General features: G+C 34.4%; 1 pseudogene; it reads right to left on the reverse strand.

Moving 5' to 3' along the window:
- Positions 1–8,208: 8,208 nt before the first annotated feature.
- LOC142533177 (homocysteine S-methyltransferase 1-like) lies at positions 8,209–18,395 on the reverse strand (annotated as a pseudogene).
- Positions 18,396–24,888: the final 6,493 nt, after the last annotated feature.

Consider the following 24,888-nt stretch of genomic DNA (forward strand, 5'->3'; position numbering starts at 1 on the left):
CACACGTATTAGAATATATCAATGAAATATAGTTTTAAATATTTATTTAGTTTATTTCTCTGCCAATCTTACCTCTCAACTTAGCACACGTACTAAGTGCAGAGATTCACTTTATAACTAAATGACTCCATCTTTCCAATATTAAAAAAGTGCAAATAATTTTTTTTCTCTTTTACCTAGTTAACTTTAGATTGGATAAGTATTTTGTAAGATGATTTCACGTTTCGTTAGTCGTGAGATGAGTCAATCATGTCCACATTTACAATAAAAAATAATATTTTGATGTGAAAAATAATATTTTTTATGGATGAGCCAAATAGAATATTCTTCTCACAAAATTGAACTAAGAGACCACATGAGTGTTTGTGTTTTAAATTTTGATCCATTAAGTTTTCAAATTTTAATTTTAGTACAACAAATTTTAAATTATGTTATTTTAGTTCAATTGTTGATGTGATTTTGAACAAATCAACAATGTTTGGAGTCGCATCTTTATTTTTTCGTTGTCACGTCAGCACTCCGATTAAATAAGATGAAAAGCCAAAAAAACTATAATTATTGTACAAAAATTAAACTTTGGAAATTTAGCGAAGCAAACTTAAATAGAAAAGATAAATAAACCAAACTAAGTATTTTTACTTTAAAAAAAATTATTAATTTCATACAGGAATAAAAGTCAGAAGTTGAATTATATATACATATATATATATAACGATTTTTTGTGTGTGATATAAAATATGACAACCCAATAAATAAAGTAATCGCATGGTCCCGTTTTGTCCAGATGAACAGACCAAAGTGTCCATTTCTGTCATAAAATTATCTTCTAGGAAGTTCACTCAGCAGCATGCACAACCATCACATGCTCATACTAAGAGACATTCAAAATCATTCGATATTCTTTCTTCTATTTTTTTTCGAAAAAATTATGTATAAATTTATTTTAATAATTAGTTAGTTTGCTATAATGTTTATCACTATAAAATTCGGAAAGGATTAATTACGGAAAATAATTGATCGCAGGATATTGTGATAAGATAGTGATCAAATTATGATTTTTGATTGCTTTGACTTAACTGGTGTAAAATGGAATGTTTGGCTGAGGTTATTTCCGAATTAATGCCGCTGTGTTTTTCAAGAGAGCATTATCATACTGGATAAATATGATGTGGAGACCTCATCCATTTTAAATCCTACGTACACTTTTTTTTTAATTAAAAAATCCAAATTCTGCCTCTTTGGATAATACGATATTATGTAATAAACAATAATAACCCTTTATATATATATATATATATATATATATATAGTATGGTAAAAATTGTGACTAAACAATGTATACATTAGAAAGAAACCAATATTGAAGGTGTGTGAAGTTTTGTATATAGGCAAAAATTTGTGTGAGATGATATCACGAGTCGTATTTGTGAGATAGATATCTTATTTGGGTCATCCATGAAAAAATATTACTTTTTGTGCTAAGAGTGTTATTTTTTATTGTGAATATCGATAGGGTTGACTCGTCTCACAGATAAAGATTCGTGTGACCGTCTCACAAGAGACCTTCTCTTGTGTATATTCACGAGATGAGTTTAATCAATCTATATTTATAATGAAATATAATATTTGTCACAGACCGGATGAGGACCGGGTGAGATTAGAGATTTATCTGATAAAATTGATTTGTGAGACTTTCTTCTAGAAGTTTTTTATCATTGAAAGTGTGAAAGTCATATATGGAGTGGAAAGTGCCTCTTGTTGTAAATGCGGCTCTTGAATGCCATAAATGTCCCAGGACCGCACATAAATGGGTTTAATTAACAAGTCCCCTCTATTGAAAAATAATATTTAAAATGTGTGTATTGAATATTTGAATGTTGAAAATAAGAGTTGTAAATATTGAAAATTAGTGTGTGATGATTTAGGTAATGATGTATTTTATTTTTGGATTATTTGTAAAGATTTCCTATAAATAGATCTCTCATTTGTGAAGAAAATCACAATTGAGTATAGAGAAAAATATTATAAAGTGTGTAGTTTGGTAAATTTTGAGAGTTTGAGATTTTTACTTTTTACCATAAATTTTTACTTTTTCACAACACGTTATCAGCACGAAGCTCTAAAAGTCCTACATACTTTTCCAAGCTCCAAACAGAAGAAAAAGGTAACAAAAATAATTATATTTATTTTACTGTTATTTATTTATTGTGTATTTATTTAATATACAATATAATGTTATTATTAGAAATAATAAAAATAAATTTTTCATAAACTTGTTATAAATCCTGGGAGGATGTTAAGACGACATCCCACACTCCCGGTAAGGGATACGACAAGTATAAAAGCCTATAAGGTTTTTAAACAAAATAAATTATGACACTCATTATAATATTATGATATGATATACATAATTATTTAAACATGTCTAATATTATATATATCATATTATTACCATAAAATTATACAAATACATACCTTTATTTTTTTTGTACCCCAACGGTCATAAATGGTAAAAAACGGCTAGTTTTTGCCCTATAAATATGACCTCACAAACACATTCCATCACTCCAACTTTCTCTTCTTCTCTAAAAATTATTCATCATCAAATTTTTCGAAGAAAAAAGAAGATGGCTTTCTCAAGGTTATTTTTAATTATTTTGGTTATCATACTCACGAGTCTTTTATTTATCGGAGAATATCCTCCTCGTGTGTTTTCTTTATTTTTACAAATGCTTTTACTTGTTGTTTATCCATTACTTTGTATTGCAATATTCATTAACTAATAAAATGCATCGTAATTTTTTTTAGTACCACCATGTCAAATTTAACAAAGCTCGAATTTGTTGCGCTCGACATCACGGGAAAGAATTATATGCCATGAACTCTAGATGTAGAAATGCATCTTGAGTCATTGGGTCTAAGCGAGACCATTAAAGAAAATGGCATATGCACGTCACAAGAAAATGCAAGAGCCATGATATTTTTGCGTCGACATCTCGACGATGGATTGAAATGTGAATATCTGACTGAAAAAAATCCCATGGCTTTGTGGAAGGGATTAAAAGAAAGATTCGAACATATAAGAGAAGTTATACTTCCGACCGCCCGGGATGAATGGAATACATTGAGATTCCAAGACTTTAAAAAAGTCAGTGATTACAATTCGGCGATGTATAGAATAATCTCGCAATTAAAATTTTGTGGACATGAGGTCACAGAATCTGAGATGCTTGAAAAAACATTTTCCACGTTTCATGCATCAAATATTACTCTACAGCAACAATATAGAGTACGTGGATTCGCGAGATATTCTGAACTCATCGCCTGTCTTCTTGTGGCGGAAAAAAACAACGAGCTATTAATGAGAAATCATCAGTCCCGACCCACTGGATCAACATCATTTCCAGAAGTAAATGCTGTAAGTAAAAATGAATTTAAACCTGGAAACCAAAATCAAATTCAAAGACAAGGTTTTGGTCGAGGTCGAGGTCGAGGTCGTGGACGTGGACGTGGACGTGGAATTGGCCGTGGTCGTGGTCAAGGCCGTGGTTTTGAAAATAATCGAGATAGTTATTTTTATAACTCATCTCAAAAGAACGTCCCAAACCATCCACAGAAAAGGCATCATGAGAATACAAGTGTTAATGAGAAGCACTCAAAAAGATATGAAAGTTCTTGTTACAGATGTGGTACTCCAGGACATTGGTCCAAAGTTTGTCGAGCCCCTGAGCACCTTTGTAAACTTTATAAAGAATCATTAAAGGGGAAAGAAAAGGAGACCAACTTCACTGAACGCAGTGACCGTTTGAGTGATTCAACTCATTTTGATGCTGGTGATTTTATGAATGATTTCTCTGGAAATGATCAATATGTTGGTGGGATAGAAATGAACAATATTGATGCTGCAGATTTTCTCAACGATTTCTCTAAAAATGAACAATATAATGGTAGAATATAAATGTACAATAATCTATTTTTCATGTATTCATAGAATAATGTTTTATTGTATAATTATGATTTGTGTTATATTTAAATATATATTGCAAGTAATTTATTTCATTGCATATTTTTTTGAAGTTCAAATATGGAAAATGCTATGAGCAAAGCTGAAGTTTGCATACCCGATAGTGGTACAACGCACACTATCCTCCGAGATAAAAGATATTTCTTGGAACTAAAACCAACACAAACAACGGTGAATACAATATCAGGTCCTGTAGACTTGATTAAAGGATGTGGTAAAGCACAATTTTTGTTACCTAATGGTACAAAATTTTTGATCAATGATGCTTTATATTCACCACAATCGAAAAGAAATTTGTTGAGTTTTAATGATATATATTCCCATGGGTATGATACTCAAACAATGAATGAAGGGAATGAGAAATATATGTGTCTTATCACATATAAATCAGGAAAGAAATATGTGATTGAAAAACTATCAATGCTCCCTACTGGATTGCATTATACACATATAAGTCTCATTGAATCAAACATGGTAGTTGATAATTCTTCGATATTAACCAATTGGCATGATCGATTGGGACATCCTGGTTCAACAATGATGCGAAAAATTATAGAAAATACACATGGTCATCCGCTGAAAGACCAGAAGATCTTTCAGAATAATAAGTTTCAATGTAAAGCATGTTCTCTTGGAAAACTTATTATAAGACCATCACCAGCCAAAATCCAAACTGAATCACCAATGTTTCTTGAACGTATTCAGGGTGATATTTGTGGACCAATCCATCCACCATGTGGACCATTCAGATACTTTATGGTATTGATTGATGCCTCCAGCAGATGGTCACATGTATGTTTATTGTCAACTCGAAATGTTGCATTTGCAAGATTACTTGCTCAAATAATAAAATTGAGGAATCAATTTCCCGATTATACAATCAAGAAAATAAGACTTGATAATGCTGGTGAATTTACTTCCCAAACTTTAAATGATTATTGTATGTCTATGGGAATCATTGTTGAGCATCCTGTTGCTCATGTACATACACAGAATGGATTGGCTGAATCATTGATTAAACGTCTGCAAATGATTGCTAGACCAATGATTATGAAAACAAAGCTCCCTATTTCTATATGGGGACATGCAATTTTACACGCTGCTTCATTAATTCGCATCAGACCAAGTGCATATCATAAATACTCCCCATTGCAGCTTGCATTTGGTAAAGAACCAGACATTTCTCATCTGAGAATTTTTGGATGTATGGTGTATGTGCCTATTGCACCACCGCAACGAAAGAAAATGGGACCTCAAAGAAAGGTTGGAATTTATATCGGTTATGATAGTCCATCAATCATTCGATATCTTGAACCTCAGACAGGCGACGTGTTCACAGCACGTTTTGCTGATTGTCATTTTAATGAGGAAATCTTCCCAATGTTAGGGGGAGAACAGAAACATACCGAAAAGGAAATTACATGGTATGTATCATCATTGTTACATCTGGATCCAAGAACAAAACAATGTGAAAAAGATGTACAACAAATTGTACACTTGCAAAGAATAGCAAATCAAATACCAGATGCATTTGCTGACACAAAAGGGGTAACTAAATCATATATACATGCTGCAAATGCCCCTGCTCGAATTGAAATTCCAAAGAAACAAATGGAAGATACTCATGATGTCATTAAACGCCTGAAGCGTGGAAGGGCAGTCGGTTCCAAGGATAAAAATCCTCGAAAAAGAAAATTCATAGAGAAACACGATGATCACAAAATAAAGAATGACGTTTCTGAAGAAACACATGATGATCACAAAATAGAGAATGGTGTTCCTGAAGAAACACATGATGATGAAAATGTTCTGTCAGAACCACAAACTGACGAGAATCATGAAATCTCTATCAATTATATTAATACTGAAAAAATATGGAACCGAAAAGATATAGATGAAATTGATGATATATTTTCTTATAATGTGGCAATCGACATCATAATGTGGAATGTTTGTTCACCAGACAAATTATAGAGAAAAGATCCTTAAACGTTTTAATATGGATAAAGCAAATCCTTTAAGTACTCCAATGGTTGTTAGATCATTAAACATAGAAAAGGATCCATTCCGTCCATGTGAAGATGATGAAGATATTCTTGGTCCAGAAGTACCATATCTAAGTGCCATCGGTGCCCTTATGTACCTTACAAATTGTACAATGCCTGATATATCTTTTGCCGTGAATCTGTTGGCAAGATTTAGCACATATCCAACAAAGAGACACTGGAACGGAATTAAACATATATTCCGTTATCTACGAGGAACGACAGACTTGGGACTTTTGTATTCAAAAGATGCTAATCCAAGTATAATTGGTTATGCTGATGCTGGATACTTATCTGATCCACACAAGGCACGTTCCCAAACTGGATATGTATTTACTCGTGGAGGCACTGCAATATCTTGGCGTTCTCAGAAACAAACGCTCGTAACAACTTCATCAAATCATGCCGAGATTATTGCACTGCATGAAGCAAGTCGTGAATGTGTGTGGTTAAAATCAATGACCCAACATATCCAAATTTCATGCGGATTATCATCTGATGAGAAGCCTGTGATACTATATGAAGATAATGCTGCATGTGTTGCTCAAATGAAAGAAGGATACATAAAAAGCGACAGAACTAAACATATTCCTCCTAAGTTCTTCGCATTCACCAAGGAGCTTGAGAAGAATAGATGTATTGATGTTCGTCACATTCAATCAAGTGAAAACTCATCAGATCTCTTCACAAAGGCACTTCCTACGTCAATATTCAGAAAGCACATATATAATATTGAGATGCGCAATCTACGAAATTTGTGAAGAATTGTTCATGTCAACATCAGGGAGAGTTTACGTGACTGCACTCTTTTTCCCTTACTATGGTTTTTATCCCAATGGGTTTTTCCAAGTAAAGTTTTTAACGAGGCAGTACAAAAACACGTAATGAAGACATCATCGTATCATGATCATCATCACAAGGGGGAGTATTGGAAAATAATATTTAAAATGTGTGTATTGAATATTTGAATGTTGAATATTTGAATGTTGAAAATAAGAGTTGTAAATATTGAAAATTAGTGTGTGATGATGTAGGTAATGATGTATTTTATTTTTGGATTATTTGTAAAGATTTCCTATAAATAGATCTCTCATTTGTGAAGAAAATCACAATTGAGTAGAGAGAAAAATATTATAAAGTGTGTAGTTTGGTAAATTTTGAGAGTTTGAGATTTTTACTTTTTACCATAAATTTTTACTTTTTCACAACACCCTCTACATATTTTGCTATATTTAATTTAGATTTTTTGTTATCCAAATTATATACGACAAAACATGTGTGAGCACAAAATTTTGTAAATAATCAAAAGAGAATCTATAAATCGGGGAAAATTCTGAAATTTGTTCTATTTATTATATGATCAGTTATTTACTGGGAATTATTTTGGTGGACTACGATCTCGTTGTTTTTACACATGAATTTTTTCAATTTAAAAATCGTCGGTATCGTTTATTTCGCCTTATTGTGATGACTGATATTTTTGTTGATCTATTTGATACTGTTCACTACTTGTTTCCACAAATGAGAGTCAATATTTTTCACTGTGTTATTGATTTATCTGTATTTATCCCAACAATTTCAATGAAAATTATTCTTATCACATGTTATAGTACTTTAGTTAATGGCTGTTTCTTGTTCACAAACAACGTTGAGTAACTGGTGGGTAGCTCTCATAAGCCTGACTCCACATATATAATCATATTTTCAATGCGCAGTATATCGTTGACGTGATTAATAAGCTGCTTAAATAAGATTTGATATACTATTTAGTCAAAATTTGATATTTAATACGATAATAAGTTGTTTTATCCTTACAACGTTTACTCTGATTACTGAACGTGGCCAGAGATCGACCAGGGAAAAGAACAAGCATTTGACTACTTCATGCATGCTCCACTTAACTCGGGATATAGCTCAGTTGGTAGAGCTATGAATCGTAACTAAATTGTGGTATATATGGTTCCGGATCTAGGGGATCATGTGGCCATGCTCGATGGTGATCCTCGAAGCCATGGATGAGTACCGAACCATCGCGTTCTCTTTAGCATAATAACTTGTGCTCTTATGGCTATGAATTTAAAATTTGAAAAATATAAATGATTTAAGCCCGTACCCTTTTCCTATAGAAGATAAATGGGAAATTTTTAATACAGATTAACCAATAAATAATACAAGCCATAACCTGACATTGAAACTACAACACAAGCTTAAATAGTTCTAGAATCCCTTTTTCTCATCTCTTCTTCAAAACTTTAGAAACGGCTCGAATAGTACAAGGCATAGTCCTACAGCAGCCTCCTGTGAGTTCCGCTGCAGCATCCCGCCATTGTGTTGCAAAGATCTCGAATTTTTCATCGTCAAAACACTTGGATGGCTGGAGATTCCAGGGGTACAAAAATCGGGTTTCAAGATCAAATAATACAAGTAGTGATGGATCACGAGCTAAAGTTTCGAACTCACCCGCCGTTTTTTAGTCACGCCATCCCATGTCTCACCACTGTTTGGGTACGCAACTATGGCCTCACAGTGCACTGCACATTGTACACTTTCATTCAACGAATTGGTCATAAATCAGCTTTGTACCATTAAATTTTTAATTACCTCTTTGAATTTCTATACAAGTGTAAGAACAAAATGAGGTGGTGCACAATTTATTCCAACTGTACCAACTCTGCTACTTTTGTTGATTATGTCAAGGCACTCCTCAAAGCTTTCTCCTGAGGGAGCATTTTCGCCATCGACTGAGCTGAAACAAATCCAAGAAGGGATCTCGACTTTTTCTTCATCAAGCAACTCGACACAAGCCTGCCATTTGTTTCTCAGATCGTGAAACTTTGATCACAGGACAGAACTAAATGCCTAAAGCTATTAAAATATTAGAAATTGAGCTTCAAGTCCAATTGTTGGCAATTTCTATTAGATATACTCGCTTAGTTAGTTCATTAGAGTTTCGGTTAATCAGTGAGTTAGTTAGTTAGTTGGTTAAATACATGAACACACATAAAAGGCCCGATCTGTATCAAAGATTGTAAGTTTTGATTCATTTTTCTGAATATACAAAATAGTTTCGTGCATCTCGCAATATGGTATCAGAGCTTCCGCGCCGGAAATGTCACTCGCAGCTTCAACTGTCGATTCTTATGCATTAATCGTCTGATCTTGGTGAGTCTATTTTCTCTTCCAGATAGTCAGATTATTCATCTACTTCCAGTGAAAGATCTCCCATGGCGCATGGAAATATGTCTGAATTTCCTCGATTAGGCAGTCACTCTGCCATCGATGATCCAATGAGCCCGTACTTCTTGCATCATTCCGATAATCCGGGCCTCACATTGGTTTCGCAACCTCTGACCGGAGACAATTACGCCTCTTGGAGCAGAGCCATGAGAATTGCATTATCAGTGAAAAACAAGCTGGGATTTGTGGACGGGACAATTGTGAAACCATCAGAGACACATCTCCTTAGTTTCTGGATTAGAAACAACAATATTGTAATATCTTGGATCCTCAATTCCGTCTCCAAAGATATTTCTGCAAGTATTCTCTTCTCCGAATCCGCATCCAACATATGGGATGATCTCAAGGAACGTTTTCAACAAAGTGATGGTCCCAGAAATTTTCAATTGCGACGTGATCTCGTGACTTTGCGCCAAGATCAACTTTATGTGAGTGTATATTTCACAAAACTCAAAGCTCTATGGGAAGAATTGAATAATTTTCGTCCAATGTGTAGCTGTGGTAAATGCATTTGTGAAGGGATAAAGAAGTTGGACGATCACATTCATATGGAATATGTCATGACTTTTCTTATGGGACTCAATGATTCTTTTGCCCAAATTCGAAGTCAGGTGCTATTAATTGATCCTCTTCCCCCTATCAACCGGGTTTTTTCTTTGGTTGTTCAAGAAGAAAGGCAACGAACAATAGGCACACATGTCACAAATCCTACTTCTACAGGAGATATGGCATTTGCGCTCAAGAATGATCAACCACAGAAACATGCCCAAGGTCGAGGACCAGTGAGGTTTCCAAAGGAAAGACCATTTTGCACAAAATGCAATATTCATGGCCATACAGTGGATACGTGCTATAAGATTCATGGGTACCCTCCAGGATTTAAGCTTCGAGGGACACCCACACCTCGATACACAGCGGCTAATGCAAACCAAGTGTCTGAAACACGTGGTTCCTCAGGACATGTTCCCACCAGTGATGGTCCATCTCCGAGTCTACTTCAAGGATTCAACAATGAGCAGCTACACCAGTTGAGACAACTATTTGATCAGTATATTTCTTCACTTGACAAACGTGTTAATACTCCTATCAATAATTCAGAAACCGCTCACACCACAGGTATATGTTTATCCACATATGTTCCTAATGGTTTATCTTCTCCGTCGTGTTGGGTTATTGACTCCGGAGCATCCAGACATATTTGCTCGTATGCATCATTATTTAATTCCCTACAACATGTCAATGGATCCACCGTTACTCTACCGAATCACACAACCATTGAGGTTAAGTTTTGCGGCAGCATTACACTTAGTGAACATTTAATTCTTGAAGATGTCATGTTTATCCCACACTTCAAGTTCAATCTACTGTCTGTCAGCTCCCTACTTGCCAATACTACGTCTATGATCAGTTTTTATCGAAATTCATTCATTGTCCAGGAGGCGACCACGAGGAAGATGATTGGCAAGGGTAGGAAAGTTGAGGGACTCTATGTTCTGGATACAAGCTCAGGTCTTCAAAACAATTCCATCAATCAAGTTTCGGTGGAAATGTGGCACAATCGTCTTGGACATCCGTCTGTTCAAGTACTTCATACCTTAAAAGACCAGTTACAATACAAAGAAGGCCACTTAGATAAGTGTAAATCTTGCCTCATTTGTCCAATAGCTAAGCAACGACGGCTTGCATTTGTATCTCATCATCATATGTCTGATTCCCCTTTTGATCTTGTTCATTGTGGTGTCTGGGGACCATACAATGTTGCAACGATTAATAATCAACGATATTTCCTAACTTTGGTAGATGATTGCACTAGATTCACATGGGTATTTTTACTGTCACACAAGTCCGATGCTTCTAGAGTTGTCACTCAATTTTACACTATGGTTCATACTCAATTTCATAAAAAGATCAAGGCATTTCGTACAGATAATGCCAAGGAACTTGTTTTCACAGATTTGTGTGTGGCAAGAGGCATCATCCATCAATTATCATGTGTCCAGACACCACAACAGAATTCTGTGGTTGAGAGAAAACACCAACATCTTCTTAATGTTGCCAGAGCCTTATTCTTTCAATCCTATGCAGCTGCTGAACTTTGGGGTGAGTGTGTGTTGACAGCAACCTATTTGATCAACCGGGTACCATCTCATACAACCCACAACAAGTCTCCTTATGAGTTACTCTATCGCAAGGCATTCGATTATTCTTTGATACGCACCTTTGGCTGTCAAGCATTTGCCTCTACTTTGGCTGCTCACCGTGACAAGTTCTCGCCCAGAGCTCGTGCATGTGTTTTCTTAGGCTATCCTTCCAACATCAAGGGATACAAATTGCTGGACATCAATAACAAAGAAATATTTGTTTCACGGGACGTCACCTTCCATGAAACTGCATTCCCATTCAAAACGATTATGTCCAAGCTTCATATTGATCCCTTTCCTGAGGTGGTTCTCCCACTATCATTGGATACATCCCGTATTGACTCTGTCACTCCAACTTTGGTTGAGCCTCAAACATCAAATGACTCCAACATCACTGTGCCACTGGTTCCAACTTCAACTCCAACAGTGTCTATGCCCCATCACACATCATCTAGACACTCTCAACCTCCCTCATATCTTCGTGACTATCATTGCAACTTATTGCAATCCAAGACCCAGCTGCGTTCTAAGTTCCCATATCCTTTAAGTTCCTATATCTCATATGATTCTTTATCACCTTCATATCGAAACCTCGCACTCAATGTATCTTCAAATTTTGAACCCCAATATTTTCATCAAGCTAAACATCTTCCTCAATGGCAAGCAGCCATGAAAGATGAACTTGATGCCATGGAAGCAAATCACACATGGTCTATAGTTCCCCTACCACCAGGAAAACATGCCATCGGCTGTCGATGGGTGTACAAGATTAAGTATGCGTCCAATGGATCGATTGATAGACATAAAGCACGTCTTGTCGCCAAAGGATACACACAACAAGAAGGTATTGATTTCTTCGAAACCTTTTCTCCCGTGGCCAAGTTAGCTACTGTCAAAGTCTTATTAGCTCTTGCGGCCAGCCACCAATGGAATCTTGCTCAGCTAGACGTCAACAACGCATTCCTCAATGGCGACCTATTGGAGGAAGTTTATATGGATTTACCCCTTGGCTATATCCCTCAAGTTCCAGTTATTACTTCATCGCCCAAACTTGTCTGCAAGCTTCATAAGTCATTCTATGGGCTTCGTCAAGCATCTCGGCAGTGGTACACTAAATTCTCCCACGCCCTACTTCAATCGGGTTTTACTCAATCACAATCTGATCATACGCTATTCACTAAAGGCGTGGGATCTTCATTCATTGCCCTGCTGATTTACGTCGATGACATTATTATCGCAGGGCCATCCCCTAATCTTATTCAGGCCCTCAAGACTCATCTTCAGGGACAATTTAAGCTCAAGGACTTGGGGTCTCTTAAGTATTTTCTTGGTCTTGAAATTGCCAGATCACGAAGTGGTATTTGTTTCTCACAACGTCAATACACTCTTAAGCTGTTGGAGGATACTGGTTTCTTGGCTGGTAAGCCTACCTCAACGCCAATGGAACCACGCATTCACCTCAACAACACTGATGGAATTCTTTTGACTGATAGTTCCCAATATAGACGCCTCATTGGACGTCTTCTTTATCTCACTTTGTCTCGCCCGGACATCATTTTTGCAGTGCACAAGCTCAGTCAGTTCGTATCTAAGCCTCGCACACCTCATCTACAGGCTATACATCACTTTTTACGTTATCTCAAGGGCACACTAGGACAAGGCATATTTTTCTCGGCCTCATCATCCAATCATTTACGTGCCTTCTCAGATGCGGACTGGGCATCATGTGAGGATACTAGAAAATCTGTTACTGGCTTTTGCATTTTTCTTGGTGATGCATTGATATCTTGGAAAGCCAAGAAACAAGCTACAATTTCACGTTCATCCACAGAAGCTGAATATCGAGCCTTGGCGAGTACAACCAGTGAAATACTTTGGCTCATTCAATTACTTCGTGATTTTCACGTCCATACCTCTTCGCCAGCCACATTATTTTGTGATAGTCAATCGGCCATACACATTGCTCATAATCCCGTGTTCCATGAAAGAACCAAACATATAGAAATAGATTGCCACTTTGTTCGAAGTCGCATCCTCGATGGTTCCATCAAATTGCTGCCCATTCGATCGGCCTCACAACTCGCGGATATGTTCACCAAGCCATTACCATCCTCCACCCTCTCGACATTACTATCCAAGATGTCTATCAAAAACATCTATAGTACATCTTGAGGGGGGGATATTAGATATACTCGCTTAGTTAGTTCATTAGAGTTTCGATTAATCAGTGAGTGAGTGAGTTAGTTAGTTGGTTAAATACATGAACACACATAAAAGGCCCGATCTGTATCAAAGACTGTAAGTTTTGATTCATTTTTCTGAATATACTAAATAGTTTCGTGCATCTCGCAATAATTTCCGCAACCAGGATGGAACTGGGGGAGAGCGAGGCAGCTTAAAATGACAGTAGTTTTCATGATTATTTTGTTCGAAAATATTAAAAGAGCACCTGCGCCTCTAGTTTGTTTGGAATTGTCTCAAAAGCAAGTAAATCTTCCACGAGAACTTGCAGCCTACATCGATGGAAATTCTTTAACTTCTCCAGAGTTACATCGGGCACATAATTCCCACTGCAACGCAAAAACAATCCATTTATATTATTGGACATTCAAATTATTGAAAAAAAACAGCGGAAGTTTTAAAAATTTTATATCTTGACATTCAAGATATTTTTGAGCACTTGTATGGTTTTAACAAATATAAACATACAAAGATATTTAGTAAGATATACCTTAGTGAATAATTTCACTTGGCTCCAACTACTCTGATATTGGCGGATGTAGCTCTTGTTTAATTTCTCTACGAACTATCTTCGATCTCCGAAGCAGGTCCACGACTAAAATATTTATTCCTCTTCTAAATTGCACTAAAAAAATAGAAGATATTTTTCGTAGAAATAGAACACTAAAACTCGATAACTCTCAAACTTGGAGTGGTTTTTCTTGTTTAAAGAAGGGATTTTCGAGAGCCCTTTTGGAATTAGGGAGAGCCGAAATTCTTTCTTGCAAACCCTTTACTAAAGCTGCGGTCCTCTCTCCATTAACCAACCAAAGTAATATATTTTACTATGTTAACTAATAATTACTTCCTTAATTAATCATATTAAATAAGTTAATGATTTCAATTTCCATTCCTTGTTTCCACCGAAATTGCATGTATTATAATAATAATAAAAAATCATTATCATAGTTTTTAATCCATCCTTTACTTAATTAATTAGATTATTTAAGTTAACTATGGATTCTAATTGCATGCAAATATTAGACCATATCCCGATGCATTTATATATATATATATATATATATATATTGAGAATATCATGCACTAATATTATATTGCTTTGTGTACAAGTTTTTAAAATTACGGTATCATGAATATTTTAATATTACATAAATCAATATCATGTTTTATAAAACTTAATAGGCAATATTTTAACTTAATTAAAATATAAATTAATTATTAAAGCACATTTCAACTTTAATAAATCAGCATGATGAGTTTATACTCTTACAAGCCCATGAACCATGCTCACATTACATTAATATCATCATAATCTCGATCGACGATCCAACATCATCGATGTGACAATTTCAACTTATTTGTTATTATGATGCACACTTTAATTTCGAGATCACCAAAGTCTAAATAAGGCAGGTGTACTTCTCTTGACAGTCTTTAGCAGTCATGCTCTCAAAATTTCTATAAGCTTTTATAAACTTTATTTATAAGCTTATCGATTGATCATATCAAACTAATTTCTTATAAATTCAACTCATTGAATTTATCATCTCAACGGGAACAAGTAAACCAGTGCTTGTGTGACCCTCAATGGTTCAGAGATACAGCTAGCCGTGAGTTTACAACTCTTTGTGATTCATGAAAATTCTTTTATTCGGGCTTACCCTAATTTGCCTCATTCTATGTATAAAAAAATTGATAATGAGAATGTCAGAAATCATATTTCTGATTAAACCCATCGAATCATAGTAAGAGCGTCTAGTAGCATCGCCCCATAATTCCCTAGGTATCACTGATAGTGCCTGAAAGAATCAGTCGATTATGATTAGTGTACAGTAAGGTCCCTTCATCTCATATATCCCAATCGAATCTGCAACCATTGGTTCATCGAGGGTTGCATAATAATTCGATAACTATGTGATACATATAAATAGTGGCATCGCATGTACCATTGCGAACTCCTTCTCCAATGTATATCTCATACTCTGACCAGATATTCCACGCACTATTATTTCATCAGATCACATAGAATATCCACACCCGTAGGTGAGCGATGAATTTCAGATTACAATGCACTGGGTCCTATATGTGTCGCAACTGTACCAACCTCGCCACCTGATGACTCTCCTGGAGCCGATAAACGAGTCAAAGCACAGCCCTAGCATATAGAGCCTCAGTGTTGTCCCGGGTCCTAAGGACTAATGGTGTACAATCATAACCACAGACTTATCCTCTCGATGAATGATAACCATTTGGAAAGTCCGAGGGAGGGTTATTCGGTATAATCATCATATGACTACCCATCTGCATGTTTGGACATCTCTATGTCCTTACCAAGAAACGCGGTACACAACATCACAGATGCTAGTCTCGAGCTCAAGCGACCTTTATCCATGTTTTAGACGGCTGAATCAACTAGGAACGAATTTAGATTATACAGTGTTTACAAATGAGTTTCAACATCGAATTACGATTCATTTGTATTAAAATATAATCAAGGACTTTATCTATGCTGATTGCATGGTTATACAGATAAAGTAAAACAAGATCATAAAAAGTTAAATTATATTAAAATAAAGATTGTTTATTACACTTGAGTCAATAAATTCCCTAGCCAACCGTTGGCTTGGAGGACATCTACTCTAATATCAAGTTCACAAAAGGCAACAAAAACAATAGTTATACACATTAACATGGTCCGGCACGTGTAAACCGGGGACTAATAACTGATATCCAAGGAGAGCACATGCAATTTGAACAAACATTAAGCAAACAACGAAATACATTGGGATGTATATTCCAGGGATCTTGATTCTTTACCTCAAAATTGGAACTAATATAAACTACCACAATTAACAGTTTTATATTAGAAAAAATATCGACTTTTTATTTGAAAGCTAATGCCAAAACGTAAGTTATTTGAGCAAACTTTCTCACCTGTACTCTGAACCATCGGCAAGATAAGCGCCATAGCTTCCTATGGATGCTGCAACCAAAACCCTGTTGTAATCGATCGTGTCCTGGTTTTCATTTTACGGTGATGCAGAACTTATCACGGGCTTCAACAGCGATGCTCACGCTTTTGGTGAGCAGTGATTCTGCATGAATCCTCCATGGACAATCCCCTGGATAGAAATCCTGGCAGAGTTGCCTGTTCATTCACAAGTTAAATCAAAATTTTTCAACTTAGTTCCATTTAAACTTGCAAAACTAGGCCATTTCAGTGGGTGTAAAATCCAATAAGAAGACAACAATGGTGTGGACCTGATATGATGAAGTTACCAATATATCTACACCAGCTTCCAAGTACTCCCAATGTACCAGAACCCCATTAAAACATGAATATTTATTCCACCTCCAACATCAAATTTCAACTTGAAAAATAATCTTTAAATGGTTGCATAGCATCAGCTACAAAACTTGTTCTCACCAGGATGGCTCAATCCATTTTGGAAAGGTAAAACTTGAAGATCTTAGGAAAATATATGCATAAAAAATTGAAATTATTTTTTATTTGTCTTGCTTAGAAAGTAATGTATAAAGTTAGTTTTAGGCTTTGCGTCCAAAAACAGTTATTCGTACGTTAGGACCTCGGTCTTTAGTGTCAACAGCATTTGGTTCACTTCCATAGCCCGAAGGAGATCCGTGAAAGATTTAGTTGGCGTATATCACCGTAGGGGTGGTGGAGCCAAGACCAAGATCAGGGAATAAATTGGATCGGATAATTCGATGTTAGCCTTGGAAAATTTACCACAAGGGACCATTCAAGTAATCATATGTATTTCACGTGTGCGCAAATGGTCCTGGATGCTTGTAGAACAATGCCCCAAGGGTAGCATCGAATATATCGGATCAGGATACAAAATTTTAATTCATGTTTTCAGAATGTCAAAGATCTATATTTTCTTAAGAAAATAAGTTAATGGGCAAAAATATATTAAAATTTGGTAATTCAATTATTATATGCGAGAGCAAAATCTCAGAAATTCCAAAAAAATATGGCGTTATGGTTACATAACCATTTTTAGCCTACAACTATGTTGTCACAGCTGTCGATAGCGGAACAGGAGAGAGCTTGGAAAGGAATGCAGATTCTCACGTATAAGCTATTCAAAATTCTTAATTTGACTTTCATATATTATGCATGGAATTGATTATTTCAAGAGAAAAACAAAACATAACATTTCCATGAATCTGACTCGAAGTATACAAAACCTCATGCACAAAATAACCAATTTTCGTTAATTTAAGAACATAAAATCTTCCAAATCTAATATATCTACAAAATCATTTTAGGAGTTTGCCCGTTTGACGAGATTGGGGTTTTTGATGAGGCAGAGGGCGCTCCAAAGAGGGTCGTGAATGGAATCGCCGTGTCTTCGCCACCATCCACTACGGCGCAACCGCCGGCCTTCCCTATCAGATCCTCCAGCACATTATTATCTCTCCCCATATTTTTCCAGAACAAGGGGTTTCCAATGAAGGAAGAACAAAGAGACACGTCGAATCTGTTTGGGCGTTGCGGAGTATTTAAGGTATCCGTCGGCTTGGAATCTGCTGACTCGCATTAGCTTGTGAACGTGAACGGGTTCTTATTCAAGATTCTTACTTGGCTCAACTTTGGGGTTTATTTAGAAACTTCGGTGATCTGGCCTACGCTATAGTTCGGTAATTTTGCTTGTCAAGCTAAATCTTACCTTCCCTTTCTACATTTCCTCTCTCATTTTACGTTTTGCTGAAATAATGCTGTTCATTATATTTATTTATTGTTTCTCTATTTATATATCATCAAGCACGAAATTCTTGAAAAAATTATTTTCGTCAAAAGACTGGTGTTCCCACAGATTACGTGAGATATTTAGTAAATTAAGTTAGGTTCAGATAAAATTCTCGTCTCATTTTAAAGAAAGAAAAAGAAATAATTATTTTAAAATTTTAGAAAATGCTAAAATTTTTGTTCGAATATCTGTCTTCATAGTATTCTTATTTTTATTGAGAAAAAAACTTTTAATTAATAGCATAAATATATTTGGTAAATAAAAATATACAGTATATTTAAGAAATAACATATTTTGGAGTTTAATTTCGCATACTCTGTGTTGGTTTGGTGGATTCTTGCATCGGTCATTCGTTTGACAAATATGTATAGTTTAAATATGAAATGTCATAGAGGTAATAAAGATTCCGGTGGTATATCAATTAGATTATTGTTATATTTGTTTGAAGTCGTATCAAATGTTCAAATTCATAAATGACAGCATTAATTAGTAGTTTTACTGTATTTATTTTTATGTCGATTCAACTCGCAACTGCTAGTACAATTTAGTGTACATTGGATAAACTTTCAGGTTAATGATTACCCTGCAAATTATGCTAAACAGGTAAATCATACTGAGCAAACTCTACGCGAATGATTCGTAAGAGAAAATATTAAAAAGAAATTGAACTCATAATTAGGACATTCGCATCCGTAGTCAATAATCTATGTTATTGACCTTCCATCTCTTAAAAAAATATGGGGTCCACGAGCCACATATCATTATATTAACACTTTCTCATTATTAATACACACTCACGTTCATTTAATATCAACCTTCGTTATTTATGTGTTCCACTGTCTACTTATTCATTTTTTTATTTTATATTAATTAAATATCTTTTTTATTTTGTTTAAAAATTTGCAATAAATATTACTGAAAATAAATAGTATTATTATTTTAAAAATAACTTAATTTCAATATTGATTAAAATATTATTAAAAAAATAGTTGGACTCTTTGCTATCATTCTTTAAACTTGTAAATTATAATTATTTAAAATAACATAATATTATTGATTTATAATTAATTAATGTTTAAACAGTTTAATTTATTGATTATTTAACGAGTTTCATTTATTTAATTTTAAAAATTTATTATAAATTGGACTGAAAACGTACACATAGGAAAAAGAGTTGAATAAAATTAAAAACAACATACAAATTAAACATTTTGAAATTTGTAATAAACTGACTTCACTGATTGTTGTTGTACTCTGTCCAAATATGCTCAACTAAGTCGGCACGAAGTTGATGATGTACTTGAGAGTCACGTAGTTCGGAATTTCTTCGGAGATAATCATGAAACCCTCGGTTTGAGCCCTGGACAGGTAGTGCATGTTCGTCACCTTCGTCATTAGACCAATTTGTCATGTTACATCCATCATCTTTAACAATCATGTTGTGCAAAATAATGCATGGTAACATAATATATTTAATTTTTTATGTACCAATAATGAGTTGGACCTCTAACAATCGCCCATCTAGATTGGAGCACTCCAAATGCCCGTTCGACATCTTTTTTTGCAGACTCTTGTCTTTCCTTAAACAGCCTCCTTTTAGGATCCTCTAGACAAGGAAAAGACTTCACGAAAGTAGCTCATTCCGGATATATTCCATTTGTTATATAATAACCCTTCTTACAATGATTGCCATTAACTATGAAATTGATCTCCGAGACATTTTTTTTCTAGATATTTTTTAATATGGTTGATTCGTACAACACGCTAATATCATTACGTGAACCCGCGATCCCGAAGAATGCGTGCCATATCCACAAGTCTTGAAATTCGACCGCTTCAAGTACGATTGCCGGTGAACCATGGGCTCTTGTAAAATGCCCTTTCCAAAAAACTGGACAATTTTTCCACTGTCAGTGCATACAATCAAGGCTACCCAACATGCCAGGGAATTGGTGCCTCTCTTCATGCATTTGAAGAAGACGTTGAATGTCATCAGCATTCGGCCTTCTCAAGTATCGATCACCAAATAATTCAACCACATTTTGGCAAAATTTGAAAAGACACTTGATGGTTGTTGATTCACCCATACGTAGGTACTCATCAAGATGGTCGGCAGGGACCTCCATAAGCCAATTGACGTATAGCAGCTGTACATTTTTGTAGTGGTGACAATCATTTCCTTCTAGCAGCATCGTTCCTCAGTTGAAAATACATTGAATTAGCCTCAAGTGCATTCACAATGTGAAGGAATAACTCTCTTCCCATCCGGATCATAAATTTCGTCATTAACTTCAACTTGTACTTCTTCTTCGCTTGTTGGGCTAGAGTTGGAGCTCGAGCTGCTCAAATAATGAGACATTTGTATATAATTTAGGATTCAAGAAATAAATATTGAAGCTGCAACTGAAAATATGAGAATGGTAGAGAATATATATTGGGTGTGATTGATGAGTAGAAATATATTAGATGAATGAATAAATTTGTATAAATTTTTCAGTATTTATAGTGATTTTATTATTATTTTATTTAACTAGTCATTATTGTTTTTATTTTATAATAACTAGCCGTTATATTTTTATTTATATTAACTAGCCGTTTGGTTTAATTAAACTAGATATTGGAGATTAAAATTTTTTTTAAATCGAAAATTTATTAAAAAAAATTATAAACACTAATGTTAGATATTGGAGATTAAAATTTTTTTTAAATCGAAAAATTATTAAAAAAAATTATAAACACTAATGTAACTAGCCGTCAGACTCAATGCTTACAAAAATACAAATTCAACACCGATCTCTTAAAAAAAACACCAAAATACATAAAATATAATCCGAGCCCATTGTAAGATAATTTATTTATTGAAAACGAATTACAATAATTGAAAAGAGAATTAAATAAATTGAAAATTACATATTCCATTTCTCTCTAATTTGGTCACACATACGTTCATGAACTATAAGCTGCTTCGGCGTCATTAGTGAGATCGGACTGTTGTCACCCATTTGGATAAAAATTAGGATTCAAGAAATAAATGTTGAAAATGAAATTGAGAGTACGAGAAGGTATGGAAGAGATATTGAGTGTGATTATTAAAGAGAAATGTGTTGGGATGAATTTGTTGAAATTGATTAGTATTTATAGTGAATAAATTATAGTTTTTTCATAAGTAATTTTTTTTAAATTAAATGAAAGAGCCGTTTGGCTTTTCAAATAAAATACTTTTTTTGGAAGGATTTATTTTTCAGAACTAAACAAAAAGAATAAATAAATATATGACAAAAACTTGTGTGAGACAGTCTCACGGGTCGTATTTTGTGAGACGGATCTCTTATTTGGGTCATCCATGAAAAAATATTACTTTTTATGCTAAGAGTATTAATTTTTATTGTGAATATCGGTAGGGTTGACCCGTATTACAAGAGACCTACTCTAAATATATATATATAGTCAAAAGAGCCGTTTGGCTTTTTTGTCTTTTTTTTAAAAAAAAAGTTTGTGAATTAATGAGATTAATTCTGATGAATTTCTATGCTGACATGACATCCAAGATTAATAATCTATATATCCACATTGGTACATGAATATTAATTTTTTTTAATAATTACCCATTAATGCACCAATGTGGGTGGTCTTTTTAATCAAACACTCACATGTTTTACCATCTCAAACATCCTACGAGGCTTAATACTACCCACATTATATAAAGAGAAACGGCAGAAACTAATATGAAGGTATAGATGTATGAATAGGTTAAACATTAGGTAACGAATGCTTCTAAAAATATTGATTTGATGAAATATGTAAAATATTTCTTTCTTTTTTGTTTTGAATTTAATATATTATTGAAATAATTTGTTCTAAGCCGGAGACTTATAGCCATGTAGTTCCTAAAAATGCATATAAAGATGAATATTTATCGATATATATCTTGAATCCACGTATGAAGATAAATGTCCATATTTAGATTTATCTTTAGGGTATTACCCTAAAAATAGGGTGAAATTTCTTGAATTTTTGTAGTTGATGCCAAAATCTCAAATTTATGACGACATCTTAAATTCGAACTCAATTTTAACAAACAACACTAAAATTCAAATTTGGGGGAGATGACACGATTGATAGTATTATATTTTGACACTAAAATTCAAATAATATAATTTTATTATTTGAATTTGACATGTTTGTGTAATTTCATTTCATACATTGAAAAATCTAAAATACATTATTAAGACGTATAGAAAGTCAATGAACACCAACCTCAAAACAGATGTGCAAAAGCAACCATCATAAAGGTGAAGTGTGGTAATTAACCGTCTCCAAGTAGATGAAAGGTCTAAGTTCGTTTACAAAGGATGTCTGAATACTTGGTCAGAATTTCGATTTTTTACCAATATTTTTTTTAAGAGTTTATTACACGAGACTTAATCAGTGTGATATAGTTAACTACCGTGATTTGCAGTATACATCGGAAGACATCGTGGATTCCCACGTCATTGGAAAAAATTTCAAAAGGAAACAAACTTTATCCCCAATATATATTGTTAAGAAATGTCTCGAAGCTTCGTCCTATCAATGGAAGAAGAACTTTGATCCATTAGTTAGTGGGCCGGAGAATAATACACAAATGGGCCAACAGAGAAGGTGACTTGATCCATAGAAGAAACATATAAATATGTGAAGGATACAAGGGCAAGGAGGAGAACCAACCAACAATCACACACAGATCACAAGAGTCCGAGAGAAAAAGAATAAAAGGGAGAGCGGAAGGACTGGCGAGAATCAAAGGAAGAAAAAAAACTGACTGTGAATTCTTATGTGTGAAGTATTGCATGTATTGTAACTCTCATCTTCTTGATCATTGAATAAACAAGGCGTCTATCTTTTCCCGTAGACATAAGCTGTGAACCAGTCGAACCACGTACGTATCCTTCTTGAGCCTCTGTTACTTTCTATTGCGTGAAACAGAAGCTGTGTGAATTGGTAGGTGCTTCTAATCACTCGTGAATAAGAAACAGAAGCCATTGAAACACTCTATTCAACACACACACACACACACACACACACACACACACACACACATATATATAAAATAGATGTGCCAAATGATTGACACGTTTTCTAACTTTTATTGAATTAAAGATACTGTTTGGAAAAAAAACTAAAAGGTTCACAAAAGAAATGCGTACTAAATCCATTTCATTGTAATTCCGATATTGTAAAAACCCGATTTCATCACACGTTCCAAGTGATTAATTGACAAGTGAGCAAAATGAGGATTTCTCGTTTTTTCTTCTGCTGTAGGAAATATAAGGAACTAACATTCTAAAATTTTCATCAATACGTACATACCTCTTTAAGATTTTACAAAAGGCCAAAAATAAACCCCAATCACTATACTGATCAAACAATGGAAGCCTAGTAGATATGATTTCATGGCTCTCTGTGTGCCAAAAAAACTGAGATTAAGTGGCGATAAAAAGACATTAAGCATGTAGTGCGAGTAAAACATAGAAATATGATTGGTGGTGATCAAAGGAGATTAAGCACGAAACATGAGAGAAACGCAAGAATTTGGTCAAAATGTGAAAAAGTCGATCTTGGGTTGAGTCAGGCCGAAATATTCAACATGTATATTTGGGAGAATATGAGGCATGAAAGTGTGGGGGATGTTGGATGACTTCTTCTCTTTAGTTTTAGTTGGTTCTATTCATGTTTAGTTTGTAAAATTTAATTGTAACTTCACTTTTTTTTTATACGTATCTCGAACTCGAGACGATGTCACTGAGCAAGAGACATGTGACGGTATAACTTCATTTTTATTAACAGATAACAGCTATATATATATAGCTTTATATCATATAAATTGCTGCATTTTTTTTCAACCAGATAGGCACCAATTACAAGCCTTTATGTAGATTACATTTACGAAAGAAGCTATCTCAAATGGAGGTGTAATGGGATAGGTTAGGTGGGTTTTGATGGTTCTATTAAAGCAGTCAAAACTCCAAATATAGGCCAACAAATGTTGAAACTGAATACATATTTCGGTTTAGCCCGTTGAGGGGATTATGCCCATATCTTTCAAAAATGTATCAATAAATACGCGGTTGTAAATAAAAATGTCATGTTGTGAAAAAGTAAAAATTTATGGTAAAAAGTAAAAATCTCAAACTCTCAAAATTTACCAAACTACACACTGTATAATATTTTTCTCTCTACTCAATTGTGATTTTCTTCACAAATGAGAGATCTATTTATAGGAAATCTTTACAAATAATCCAAAAATAAAATACATCATTACCTACATCATCACACACTAATTTTCAATATTTACAACTCTTATTTTCAACATTCAAATATTCAATACACACATTTTAAATATATTTTTCAACACTCTCCCTTGTGATGATGATCATAATGATTGT

This window comes from Primulina tabacum, chromosome 18 (assembly GCF_025594145.1).
Source record: "Primulina tabacum isolate GXHZ01 chromosome 18, ASM2559414v2, whole genome shotgun sequence".
In the NCBI taxonomy this organism is placed as follows: Eukaryota; Viridiplantae; Streptophyta; class Magnoliopsida; order Lamiales; family Gesneriaceae; genus Primulina; species Primulina tabacum.